The following is a 14,887-nucleotide window of genomic DNA, read 5'->3' on the forward strand; positions in this document are numbered from 1 at the left end:
CAGGAAATATTACTCTGAGAGTCAAATTCCACTTCCATTTTCACTGTTGTAAACCCAGGCTAGCAGCCTTATCTTTGTTCTAATTGCTCTAATAACCTTACATTAAGAAACCATGTCAAAAGAAAACTCATGATGGGAGTTTTAAAGATGGTTGGGATGAGTTTAACTGCCAACTAACTGCCAATGGAAACAAGGAGTCAGCCTCCCTCTTTTACCCCTCTCCTTGCACCCCTCTTCCATTCTGTTTATCTCACACCAGTACTTGTGCTCTTTAAAATCTAAACAAGGTCAGCTCCAGCTTAAAAGTCACAGAGGAGTTTTTTTTTATTTTAAAAAAAGAGATTAGTTTTCCAGTGCATTAATGAGTTGAATCAGTTCATTGAAGATTTAAGATTATGGCTATAACTGATGCAAGGAAGAAGTAAAGTCACATATTCCTTTAGTAAAGTGGAAAAATGGTTACTCACTGCCTGTCAGTATTTAACACCAAAATAGCTCTCCTAAGGGTCAACAGAAACACATGGAGCCCAGCAAAATGGTCACAACTCAATAATCCATGTTGGTTACCATGGAAAAATTATGAATATAGACGGAATCAGGGTTTGTCTGAGTTAAGAATGACTAATTGGTATGCATCACCATCCCCCTTTTAACTGGACAAACACCAAGTATGAGTGAGTTCATTTTATTATTTCTTTATTCTTACCACAATAAAATGAATATTACCTAAATATTATTTAAATATTCCTGAATTATTAAATTATTAGGTTTGTGTTTGTGTTATGGTTTCTTGTTGGGATTTTGGGGGGGGGGGGGGGGGTGTTTGTTTGTTTTAGAATGGTTTTTTTTATGATTTCAAGGGCAAATTATTCACCTGGGTTCACAGGCTATGAGTACTCTTCCAGGCAAGAGTAATGACATGAAACCACATTACCTGCAGTTAAAAAAATAAATTGGGCTTCCTAAACATATCACTCTTTTAATATTGCATTAAAACTTGTGAATCTGAAATCTGAATTGTGAATCTTTTTATTTGCTTTGTAGTAACAGAACATGCAACCTTCATCTTTTCAAATTTTCCTTTGCTTTTACAAAGTTAAGAAACCTTCTCCTGACAGGTTTTCATTTGATGCCTCAGCAGAAACTTGAATTGGGGGATGGAGGGGTGCGGAAAGGAGTTGGGGGATGGAGGGGTGCGGAAAGGAGAGATGCTGCCAAAGCTATAATAGAATTGTAACAGTGAGGATCTGTGTTCCTTCCCAACACTTACGTTTGACTCTCCTTGCTAACCTGACTGAAATCAGCTTAATTTTCTTATGTTTTAAACGTGTTTCTAAAAATAAATGGCAAGGTTTATTTAGGAAAGGATGTACTATGTGTTTTAACACACTTGTATATGTTTAATAAATAAAACAGCACAAAAGAAGCACAAATAAAAGAGAAAGGAGCAGAATCATGTAGGAACAACTGCAGTTTACCAGGACAGAGTACAGCATGGGGGGTTTGTTGGAATCTGTGGTTTATGTTGTTGATTTGTCCCTTCAGTATCAAAATTGTTTCATCCCTCCACACACCCTACCATGAAGGATAAAAACACTACTTTCACCATAGATACAAGGAACTCTGGCACACAGGCTACTGTCACATTAGCCAGAGGGTCATATTTGCACCTAACTCCAAACTCACTACTTATATTTCAGGACAAGCCAACTAGATCACTAAGCAAAGCTGCTCAGGTATAAAAAGAATTTGAACTCTAATCTTAAATATAATATAAAGTTCAGTTGTCCCCAGACACTTCTTCGAATTCAAGCGTGCTTACTTAAGTCTGCACACAGATAATCACAAGAGTTCAAGGTCCAGGTTCACAAGTCAGTGAGAAATTTGTGCTCAAAATACCATGTGTGGATGTCACTTCCTTGCCAACAAGAGGTTCAGTTATTCTTTTGCTCTTCTATAGACGAAAAGTCTGATTCTGAACAAACATACAAACCACAATGTGTGGAAGCAGCAGAGTTTGTTGGGCTACAGGAAGACACCGCATAACCTGTCATCCTGAAGTACTGTTACAGTTCTCCAATTTGCAATCTAACTTCTACTGGGACATTGCACACACTATCTATAAAACCATATACATGAGGGAAGATATCGGCTGTCAGGAGTAAAAACATCCCCAGGGTGGGAAAGAAGGAGCCTACAGGAAGGAAGATGGAGGTATGGTTGTTGCTGTGAGGGGCAGGTAATGAAAAACTTCCATGCCTGCTCTTGTTCCAGCCCTCGATGCATCATTTCTAGCAGGAGCAGCCAAAGAAAAGTTAAATGAGGAAGGAAAGCTGGAATGGAACATCCTGGTCACCTCCACATCCGGCATTATCCTCTGTTTCCTTATTAGCCAAATATAACACAGATTTATTTCATCGAGGCATTTTCTTTTGAATCAGCAGATTCTTTACTTTTTAATTAAAACAAATCTTGCCAAAGCTGCAGGAAAACATACAAGCTCAAGGACAAGGGTAATGATTACTACCCTTATATATGTATGTAGAAGTGACACGTTACCACCTCCTAGCAATTCACCTGCTGGGGGGGGGGTGTGTGAATATATATGCAAAGATATATATAAAAAGGAGGTAATATTACCAGAAACATAGGGACCTAATAATTTTCTCAAAATGTGTTTTTAAATAATGCTGAAATCTTTCTTCAGCCCACAGAAGATTGATATTTACACACATTGTTAAAGGAACAGAAGAAAAACCTTCTTTGTCAAAACAGAGATGCAGCTTGTGAGCGAATCAGAGCTACCTTTCTGCAGTGTTTTCCTGCAACATTTTTTGAGACCATGAAGAATCTGATAACAGGAATTCAGAATCAGATGAGAAAGATTTTTTTGCTCTTTCCTACCTGCTTCTTTGATGCCTGTGACCAATAGAAAATTATTTTTATGTTCTGCATCAACCAGCAAATTTTGAGTCTCATTGCAATTTAAAACCTCCTAGTTTCCTTCATGAATTAAATATAGCACCTAGTAATACAGTCACTACAGTAAGGCTGGAATTTTAGTTCCAATAATACATTGATTAAACTCTGCCCTCAAGAGTTTCAGTTTTCAGTATGACAAAGGTTGCTTTGATGATCTCACATCTGCATTATCTGCACATTAGGGTTTAAATATAGAGCCGTGATTTGGAAGGCATGTGGAATCATGCCTGTCATATACAATCTATACACATATGCACAAATTAAAGCCCATTGAGCTGCATTCCCTAGTGCTTCTCTGGAGCTCAGCTGGCATAGCTGCACTGAAAATTGGTCCCATTATGAGGAGACAGACAATCACTTCTTGCCTCTGCCTTCCCCACCCCCTCTAGCTGTCCTTCATGGGGCCACTTGCTGAATTGTTTATGCACTGCCAGGGCTTTGTTGCAGGGATTGCAGCCTTTGAATTGCTCCTGCTACTTTGCTAACACTGTTGGAGACAGAAGCATTTGCTAAACAGAATGTTATTCAAAATTGCTTTAATTCGGCCTCCTTGTCTCTGTCAGGCTTCCACGCAACAGAAGTATGTGCAGCAAACCTGGCCAAACTTTTGCCAGTCTACACAGCACAAGCTTCATATCACTTCTAGACACCTTAGCTTGAAGCTTAGCACAAAACTGGATATATACTAAGATGTAACAGTGCAAGTGCAGGTTTAACAAGGCATAGCTCACATCTTCCAGTGGACAACACACCTTGGATTTTGGGCCAGCTGGTACATAGCAAATGGGTGGAGCTGTAACTTGGACATACTTACATGAACACCTGTGAAAACACACAATGAAATACAAGCGAAGAGGGTATAAACCCTCAGGAAATACTGGTTAACCACTAGCCAGAGTCCCTGCAGCTTTTCTACTTTATATGTTTTGCAGCAGTTCGATCTCATTTTTGCTAAGCACATTTGCACAGCCTTGAAAGCAAGCTTCTTGTCTTAAGTTGAGGTTCAAGTTACTTAATCTTTGCTGTGGTTTTAACCTGAGTTAGTTGGCTTTGCTTAAACGATTTGCAGACTTCTTAACTGCGTTCTGTAGAACTGATATATCCTATATCACACTTTTAGAGCATTCCAGCAGCCACTAGCTAAAGCATTTCAATACCACAGCTACATCCTAGAGCAGAAAAAACATGACTGACAGATTAAACAAAAGGAAAGGCACACAGGTTGGCAGATACACCATAAGGACCCAGACTACCTGATTGGTTCATATTCGTTGTCAGTACAGATATTTGGATTCTGTTAGAACATCAGCTGAAGTGAGCCTTACCTCAGCTGTGAAAAATCAAAGCAGTATTTGCAAACCTTCGATGGCATCAGCTAAATAAGTTATAAAACACAGATCACATTATCATTCTAATCATGAAAGCATGTGAAAGTTTGCAAACCTTCAGATATGGACACAAAAAAGGAGTCATGTTCATCTTTGCTAGAATGCATCAGACAAACAAAATTCCAGCAAATGGGTGCAAGTGCACAGAGCTAGTTGGAACTTGAATCAAGATTGATTTCAGGCACGTTAGAGATCCAATCTGAATGTTTTGCACAACATGTTCAGGCTTTGATTTTTTGAGTTGAAGATGAGAGCCCACTTCCTCTATGCTAAGTGCAACTAATAGTAGTTGGAAAACGGTGCTGGCTGCCTGACAGGGCATAATCCTTGTATCCTCTGGCCTTTCTGAGAAAAGGACCAAGGCTGGCACAGATGCACACTGGCACATTTTTTCCATCACATAACATATTATCCTGATGAAGCTAATCATTACACTGTAAATGCAATTTTACTTTTATGTTTATAATTTCTGAATGATAAACTTTCTGCTAGTGAGCTTTTCAATACACACATTTTTTTAAAATCTTGCTTGTAATTTGGTCTTCTTGGAAGAAGAACATTTTGCATTCTATGTTACTTCCAATATTGGGGACAGACATTAGAGTTTGACATACTTGGTCTGCATGTTCTGTGCAATGAACATTCTCACTACAAGATACATGGGGTGCATGCCAAACCTGGAAACTGAGGAAAAAGTGCTTCTCAGATTTGGAAATTTAACCCAGGTGACCAAATAAAATACCCTGTTTTCAAAGGCACCCAGCATTCTCAGATAGCTAACAAGAACAACAAAACTCCCAGAAAACCCCAAACAACCTCAAGCTGCCTTCTGTTGGCTGTCTAAATATGATTCTATATCTTAATAAGATAATCAAACTTGAATGAAACTGTTTGCCTTAATTTTAAAAATGATGGTCGTCTGGCCATGCTTGTTGTGGCAAAAAACTAAAGCCACTAAAATCAAAGGGCAGGCTAATGGTATTATGTTAAAGCATGCAATGGACTTGGCTTTACAAGCCCTTCATACACAAAACTCCCACTGCCTACAGGGCCTTACGTGGAGACCTGAGACCTCTCCACTTCTTTCAGTTCTTTTTTTTCATGCCGGAAGAGCTAGGTTGCCATCTGGCATGAGCTTGCAGCAGCTGCACAAAATAAACTCAAGCAAACACATTGTAATAGGTGTGATTACAATTAGAGGAGGCAAGCACTGCATATTAATTAAACTAAACAAAAGCTTGTAAGGAGTCTGCATTTCCTGAGTACATGTCATGTCCTGCCTTTTCAGCTCTAGAATTTATTCTTCAGCCCTAGTGGTCTGGAGAAGTCCTGATCCAAACCACTGCTCTCAAGCATATTTGGGTTAAACTTTTAAGATAAAACTTTTCCCCTTAAAACATGCATGGTCCAGACAACACATATATTTATATCTCACTAAAAAAAAACTTTTTTGATAAGTTCAGTTAGATGCTTGGATTTTTCTGGTTTATTTAAATTTACCAGTATTTTTAAAGCTGCTCCCCCATTAGGTATTCTGTTTAATTTGAAATACAATTTGACTCAATTATGCAACTAACGAAATAAACTGATTTGTACAGAATAAATCCATAAACACTTCACAAGGCGGAAAGGGTATTTTAATGGCCTTGGAAAGACTGTGAAATTACCAAGTATGTTCATATTGAGTCACAAAATTGCTGGGATCTTTGCAGATCTTTCCATGTGTCTCTTGGAACATGTCAAGCAAATCTTTCACATTTAGGCTGGAAAAGATCTTTAAGATCATAGTGTCCAAGCTTTAAGCTAACACTGCCAAGTCCACCCCTAAACCATAGACCTAAGTGCACATCTACACATCTTCTAAATAACTCCTTGGATGGTGACTCTGCTACATCCTTGGGTAGCCTGTTCCAATCTTGGACAATCCTTCTGGTGAGGAAGCTTTTCCTCATATACAGTCTAAACCTCACCTGGCACAACTTGAGGCTGTTTCCTCTTGCTCTATCACTTGTTACTTGGAAAACAGACTGACACTCCCCTTGCTACAAACTTCTTTCAGGTAGCTGCAGAGGCCAATAAGGTCTCCTCTCAGCCTCCTTTTCTCCAACCTAACAAGATGCTTGTACTCTAGACCCTCATCAGATTTGTTGCTTTTCTTTGGACACACTCCAGCACCTCAGTGGCCCTCTTGTAGTGAGTGGCCCAAAACTGAATTTGTAGTGCAGCCTCACCAGTGCTGAGTACAGGAGGGCAGTCATTTTCCTAGTCTTGCTGACCTCACTATTTCTGATACAAGCCAGGATGACATTGGCCACCTTTTTGGCCACCTAGGCACACCGCTGACTCATATTCAGCCATCAATCAACCAGGACCTCCAGGTCCTCTTTTGCTGAGCAGCTTTCCAACCCTTCTTCCCCAAGCCTGGAGTGGTGCATAGGGTTGTGGTGACCCAGGTGGAGGACCTGGCTCTTGGTCTTGTTGAACCTCATGCAACCAGCCTTGTCCCATCCATTCAGCCTGTCCAGGTCTCTCTGTAAAGCCTTCCCACCCTTAAGCAGATCAATACTTCCACCCATCTTGCTGTCATCTACAAACTTACTGAGGTTGTGTACTCGACCCTCTCATCCAGATGAGAAAAAGACCGTTTTCTCTTTCCATCACAGAAGTATGTTCTTGGGGCCACATGAGAAATTTCTATCCCATGGAAGTGAAATGCACAGCTCTTTTAAAGCCCAGCTATTTGTGCCTCGCTTGCTAAGAGTGACATTGATAATTTGACAGTGGTGAACGTGTGAAGTTCTAGGGAGTGGTTTTCAAATCCTCATTTTCTGTAAAGTGAAACAATCAGCTGAGTCTGTTAAAACTGAAACCCCAGACACCAGACTGAGTACATTGAGAAGAGAGTGCAGGCTGTTTAGATTTAAGAGATCAGATAGGAAGACAGAGAAACTGCCATACATGGATGTGGGTTTGTGTTTAGACAGGGCTACTAACTCTACTCTTTTCACCTCTCACCCTGCATTTTTGGGAATTAAACTACCACAACTGCACACATAGTGACCATTACCCATGACTCTTGTGCAGAGCAACCTTGTGCTGTATGCACAATAAAACCATCATCCCAAGCACTTACACTCTATATACCCATGGTATATTTTGGGCACTCAGAGTCACCACAATCACTCAGCAAATGTATGTTCTTGAGCAGTAAGACTGGAGTACCCTGAACATGTATGAGGCCCATTGCCCATTCACAATGAACATCACAAGCGCAGTAAGTTTCACAAGTTCCAACCATACTGTTGAACATACACATAAGCAAGCATGTTAGCTGGGTCTGCATCTTTGTTGTCCAAGTAACTTATGCTGCCTGTAGAAAATGCTGCCAGAGGTGTCAGGGGTCAAGGTCTCCTCCCTAACAGCAAACACAAGAAAATGGAGTATCTCTGAGCAGATATTTCTCTCAGATATTTGGGTCAGATTGTGATAATGCCAATAAAGGAGAGAGTAATTTACAGTTCGGTTCTATGAGCTAGCCACATAAAGCTCAGTAAGAACCCCTTTTTCTCACCCTCTGCCCTCTCCTGTCAGCTGCTGGAAGGCAGGAGGAGTGGAAACAGAACAGCATATAGGAACCTACACTATGGCAGCTGGGAGCTTTCAACCTCATGGGGAATTCCTTACTGACCATTTGCAAGCACATTTCAATCCCCTAAATCAACTGAAAAATGAAGTCTGATAAGAGAATGTTGGTGATGAGATACAGAAATAATAGAATCATAGAATCATTAAGGTTGGAAAAGATCTCTGAGATCATGAAGTCCATCCTGGGATCCCTCTGCAAGTTGCTCCTCAGCTGCACAGGCTCTGCCTCCAGCCATAACCTTCTGGATCCATAAGGTCTCCAAGCAAGTTTTGATCAAGGTCCAGATAGATATGAAGATCGGTATGTGCCATGACACCAGCTGAATTATATCTAATCAAGAATTCAACAGATGTTGGCTTTGCAGGAACCAGCAGAGGCATAACATATGCCAAAGGTGAGCCAGTTCGTGAAAATCATAATACATATAACAGCAACATACACTGAGGCCAGTCTGCTGTGCTACCAAAAGGGTGCATTAATCTAGAGGCTAGAATAATCAGGCCAGCAGTCATAAAAGCAAGTATCTCTTGAGACTCATGCCAAACCAACAGAAACGCCACTTACATTCTTATAGCTACCATCCAAATAACTGATCACATTTCATCACGAAGAAACATGTTGCCATTGCCTGAGGCAAGCATAAAATCTATGAAGGAACAAAATGGGAACAAATGAGATCTTAAGCCCGAACTCGAAAAGCAACATTCCAGTTCCTGCCATATTTTTGGTGAGGTGTGTATTAGGAAGGCAGATTATTCTATGGAATTTGTTACTTTTCTGTAACTCTTAACGGACTGTAGCAAGTACAACCCAGAAGGTCAGGGCAGGACGTATCTCTCTGGTCTTTCCAAAACAGGTAGGGTGGTCTAGGCTAACATACTGAGGAACACAGCTCAACTTTCTTGATTTATTTTGGTAGAAAGGGATAAGCAGATATGTATATATGCATGAATACGTCCTTGCAAGTATTAGGAGGTGAGATAAATTGAGAAATACCACACATAGAAATGAAATGAGGTAATTTTAAAAGTGTGTTAACATGAGACTGGATTTGAAATAATATGTTGTACGAGAACAAGGTAAGTATTCTTAGCCCAAGAAAAATTTTACCCGTGATACAAGCTCTTTTGTTATCAATATGAGTAGTGAAGTGTGCTGACATTTTCTTCGCTAGCTCAAAGGCAGACTCTAATAAAACAACCTAAATCATTCCTATGGTAAAGGCAGCAAGTCACTACAGCTACAATAAGGTCATTTATCTGTTTTCTAAAAGCAGTGAAAAAGTAGCCTCAGCTTATGTGAGTGCAATAAATTAAATTGCTAAGGGCTTACAGACTAGTAGCATTTCTAGGACCAAATTCATCGCACATATGTCTGTTCACTCTAGAAGGTCCCTGAGCAACTCTTCCATCTTCTTCCTATCTACAGTAAGAGTTCAGTGTATTTCTTCCTCCTCCTTGTTATATTTATTTCTCCCAAAAGCATTGTTTCTTTCCTGTCTGAAGTAATTCATAGTTACCACATAAAATTCTGAGCATAAATGAGTTGAGTCCTATAGGCCATCCATCAAAACCAAGTTTTTTGCTCTGCAGACATTTGTGGAAGTGGTTGCCTCTCATTTCCAGTCTCTAATGCCCAAACCGTTGCAGTTCTGCCTGCTGATGCCTAAAACATTCCCTAAAATATGTGCATTGATTAGATATAGCTTTTAAAAACTAATCCATCCAAGCTGACAGGCAGATGGTAACAACTGTGTGGCCTCACAACCTTGACCAGCAAACAAAACAGAGCTGTCATAACAAAGCCTTTGCTATAACCAATTCAGCATAGTTATAGCTTTCCTCAGAGTAACAATTATAGACTGAACATGTTTTGGGGCAGGCCTTTTTTTTTTCCCCCTGTAACTTAATTTTCAGTTTGAAGATCTCTAAAAATCAGGGGAAAAAAAAAACCTAAACAGTTGGCAGTTCATCATTCAAAGCTACAAAATGCCAGGACCACTTGAAGCTTCTCACATCAGCATTTATCCAAGGTGCCATTCTTTCATCCTCTGCCATGCTGAACAGGAACAGAATGGACAGGAGGAAAACACTGATTAGGAGCTACTTCACTGACATGTGCAGCAAGCGAATATTCTTGCATTTTGTAAGCAGATCTGTCAAGTCTTATGCATAAAACTCATTCAGCTGATTTATCTAACTTATCACAGCAGCAGCAGCAACTCACCTACTCCAGATCAGTACTTTTGGAGCAAAAGAGAGGTGTCTATATGGCAAAGCAGCAAAGGCTATGCCTCCCAGTAGGTCTTCTCATTCCTTTCCCCCCCAAAACACAAGCAAAAAAAAACCATGTTGGAAAAGATGCTTTCTAGGGTCACTGCTTTCCCCTGCAGTACATCTTGAGCACATAATAGGATATTGCTGAGAAAGGACATACAACCTAAAGAAGTGTACAATCACAGCACAGGCCAGAGCCTACAACTTCACACACTGAAAAAAAATCAAGTTAATAAAGGCTATAGAAAGCTTTCTGATTTCCTATGCAATTCAGGACAAAGACTTAAGACTGATGTAATTCAGTAATCTAAAAAACAAGAGGACGTTATTTTCAAACATAAAGTATGTGTAAAGAATTCATTAATTGCTGTTATAAAATAAAATACGTAGGGATCAGGACACTCTTTAGTCATGCTGAACAGAAGCTAAAGGTACTGGTTCCGCAAGAGGCATCCTCAGCCCCTGCTGACTATTTGTGACTCTCTAGCACTTCATGTACTGTAGAGTGATTGCTGTTCAGTTCCTTGAATCTAGATTGAGACAGGACTTCAGTTTGTTCATCACAAAAAGACTAAGCCTGCTTATAAGATCATTGCATGTTGTGACATATGAGCATGGAAGACTGCAAAACACAAGGAACGCCTTTGTAAAGGCATTGCTCACAAATCAGAAGGGAAATCCCACCCCTCCACCCCCCGCGGAATCTTGGTGTATACTTGATTGTGTTCCTTCCAGATGAAATAAAGTAGCCAGAGAAACAAAATATGGCCAAGTCTTGGAATGATCGATGCATCAGCCCAGGGAACACAGGTTCAGTTCGCAAATAACTGTTTCAAGACTCGTTATAAGCATGTTAAACAGTGACCCCTAGTGTTGCTCGGTAGAATCTCTGGGGTTTTTCTAGGCAAAGATACCAAATCAATCAGACTAGAATGAATCTCCCCTTCATACTGCAGGACCATATCAATGCTCAGCCTTTGCTACGGATGACTGGAATGCACCTCATTCAAATGAGAGATGTAGCAACATATTTCAACTGAAGTAAAGTAGTAATCTGACAGGTCAATAAATTTGGTGGAATTTAACAAAGTTTAACAGTGGTTTAAAAAGTTTCAGTAAGTTTGATGGCAATGTTCACCTTACTACTTACTACATGGAAGAAACATACAAAGGAAAATTTAGTTAGAGTTAGAATGAGTCACACTGAAACCAGAGACCCAAAAGTGTAAGGAAGACCTTCCCATTGGGTCATGAGGTTTACAGTAGACCCCTTTGCTTTCTAAATTCTTTATGAAGCGTAGGTGCAGTTAGATCTTAGTCTCAGACTTGGTCAATGCTTTATGTCTAAAGGAAGAAATACAAAGAGTAAGGAGGCCTCTCCAGTTGAGTAACAAGGTTCAAACATGACCCCCTCATTTTCTAAATTCCTTATCCAGCCTAGGGGCAGGTAGACGAAATCTTAAGTCTCTGAATTGACAAATGTTTATGGAATGGAATAATCTAGATGGCTTATAATACTGAGTAGCTCCGTGGATTAGTAATGTTTCATTATAGATTCACAGAACGGTTTGTGTTGGAAGGGACCTTAAAGATCAAACCCTCCTGCCATGGGCAGGGATACCCTCTCCTAGATCAGGTTGCTCAAGGCCTCATCCAGCCTGGCCTTGAACCCCTCCAGAGAGGGGGCGTCCATGACCTCCCCAGGCAACTTCTTCCAGTGCCTCACCACCTTTACTGTAAAGAATTTCTTCCTAATATCCAGTCTAAATCTGCCTTCCTCAAGCATCAATCCATTCCCTCTCTTTCCCTATCGTAACAAGCCCTTGTAAGAAATCCCTTCCCAGCTTTATTTTAGGCCCCCTTCAGGTACTGTAAGGCTATAAGCCTGTTGCTCCTGAACCAAACTACATCTAGAGCTCAAGCGTATCTGTCACAACCTCACAAGGGTCCATAAAAATCCAACTGAGAAAGCAACACCATCTTGCTGTGTATTAGTTAGCCATTTCTCTTTAGCCTTAGTATTGTAGAGACCGAGTTTTCAATGTCTGTAAACACCAAGTTTTCAATCTCTGGCTGAGGATTTGAGTATTATTTCACGATTTATCAAGAATAAAAACCAAGAAAAAGCCATTCACAAAAACTTCCACTGGTACACATTATGGAGATCTAGGTGACAAATTTGTAGGTGACATTTTATTTTAACATCTCACTAAGGAATTATCTTTGTGTAGTCAAACCTATTGATACAAACATGATTAATATTTGTTCTTATTATTTATAATTTTACATTATTGTCATAGTGCACAATGTCATGACATTGTATCTATTTTGCCAATTGTGAGGTCTACATTTGGGCATTTCAAAGGATATTAAATGCTGGTAAGCTGTTTGTGATGAGAGCCATCTAGGAACACCAAAAAAGGAGAGGAAAAGGAAGAGCAAGAGGCAGAGGCAGAGGAAGAGGATAATTTTCCACTTGGGAAAATGTGTAAATTTTCAGTTTTCCAAAAGACAACCGAAATTTACACACACACCCCCATCCACTGATTTTAGACTTGTACAGTAACACTAGAGGGCAAACTTCAACAGCTAATCTTCACCTGGCTAAATCTTCAATCGTAGGGGAACAAAATGGAAATAAGGTATTTCTATTCCTACAGATTACTTATAGTTACTAAAAGTATCATTTTTATTCCCATGTACAAGTAAGACAGCTCAAATTCAAACTGAAAAATTAGTTTGCAATGAATTCTCCTTTCTCTAGCACTCTATTTTTAAACTTCAGCCAGCATCCCTCCAGCCAGTTATTTCACTTATGTAATCTTTACTGAAAGATGTCATTCATGTTTTAAATGATGTCTCCTCCTTCTGAAAAAGAATTTTTTTTTTTGACATATCATAGTGTGGTAGGTGTATTTTACATATATAGCGATTTTGATCAATAAAAGTGGGTTTTAAAGGCATAGCCTAAAACTACCACGCATAGTCAACTGTAAAGAACTCTTCAGATTCATTGAGGTTCCTTCTCCATCCATGTGCTGAGGACCAACAGGTTATGCTCTCACGATTAATTTACTTCATACAGGTAATCAAGATGAACAGCCTGTCCTTGGTCAAAAACATTTCTGATTGTTGTACAAAGCAGATGTCATCTTATAAAGCATTAGTGAAAATCAGTGTCTTTGATTAAACAGTATTTCACAGAATCACAGAATGGTTCAGGTTGGCCAGCGCCTCTGGAGGTCGTATGGTCCAAACCCCTCTCCAGAAGGGTCACCAAGAGCTAGTTGACCTGGACCATGCCTAGACAGCCACAACCTTCTTGAGAAAACGCACTACAGCTCCTTTACCCTCACAGGGAAATAGGTTCCTCAATATTCAGATATCCCAAATATCCATGTATCCCCAATATCCATCTGAAACAACTCCTGCATTTCAAGTTGTGCCCATTGCCTCTGGTCCTGTCTGACCAAATTTTTTTTTATAAGATTCAGAGATATACATTACTGTTTGCCACCTCAGAGCATTTTTAAATCCAGCACCAAAACAAAAAACCAAGCCCAGTTTGGAACCTTATGTTAGGAATTCATGCAGTAGCCAATGCTGTCTCAAAATGGGGTACATAGGGCCCCCCTGCACAAATCACAGACTCAGTAGTCTGTCACAAGAAAAAGCATGCTCAGTTCTCACTGCTACACAATGCAAGTGTCTAGGGATGCGAAATGAAGAGGGGATTCACAGCATGAGCACAGATCTGTCAAAATGCAAATGCGATTATGCAAAATACCAAACACACCTGCAAGAACAGTTGTTGCCATCTAATAGATAACATGTGAGTTTTTGTCTACTTGCCGTGGGAACATGTTCCCTTCATTTATTTATTCATTTATTTTCTGCTAAAAAGTTTCCATGAAATGGTGAAGAGCTTCTCTGGTGTGCATGCAGATGCATGATTCAGTATGCAAAGTTCAGTATAAGGACTGCAAAGTGATTAAAGCAGCTTTCTATCTGGGAAGATAAATAAATAAAACAAGTCCTGGCAAAGAGATTCAAGGGATTAAGTTCAGTGTCTCAGTAGAGTGGGATTATTTAAAAACACTCTTTTATTCTCTGAGATTAAATTCTCACCCATTTCAGCAGAACAACAAAACTGTACAAGTAAACAGAATCTGCACATAGAGTTCTTTTCATGTCTTTGAAAACCCATATGCTTCAAAGCAACAGCAATGATTGGAGTTAAAAGATACCCTTAAGACGATAATGATAGTGACAACAATAAACATGGGGGGGGGGGGGGAAATGTACGAAAAAAAATAATTCCAAATATGCTGCAAAACTGCTTTTCGAGGAACTAAAAAGTTGAATCATGCATACTTACATTCATTTTAGCTATTTCCTGTTTTGCATGCATTGCACCTCATGTAGCCATTGATTTGATTTCTTTATTAAGAAGGATGCAGGTGCCAAGGTATAACTCTGTGGTGAAAGAAGGTTGCATCTGTCTGGTACAGTGAACTGAGCAAAGTAAAAGTTGACATCTGTATGTGATTTTTTCAAACATTGCATCTTAGTAACCAAATAATCAAAGTCCGTAT

This window comes from Indicator indicator, chromosome 1, assembly GCF_027791375.1.
Source record: "Indicator indicator isolate 239-I01 chromosome 1, UM_Iind_1.1, whole genome shotgun sequence".
Lineage (NCBI taxonomy): Eukaryota > Metazoa > Chordata > Aves > Piciformes > Indicatoridae > Indicator > Indicator indicator.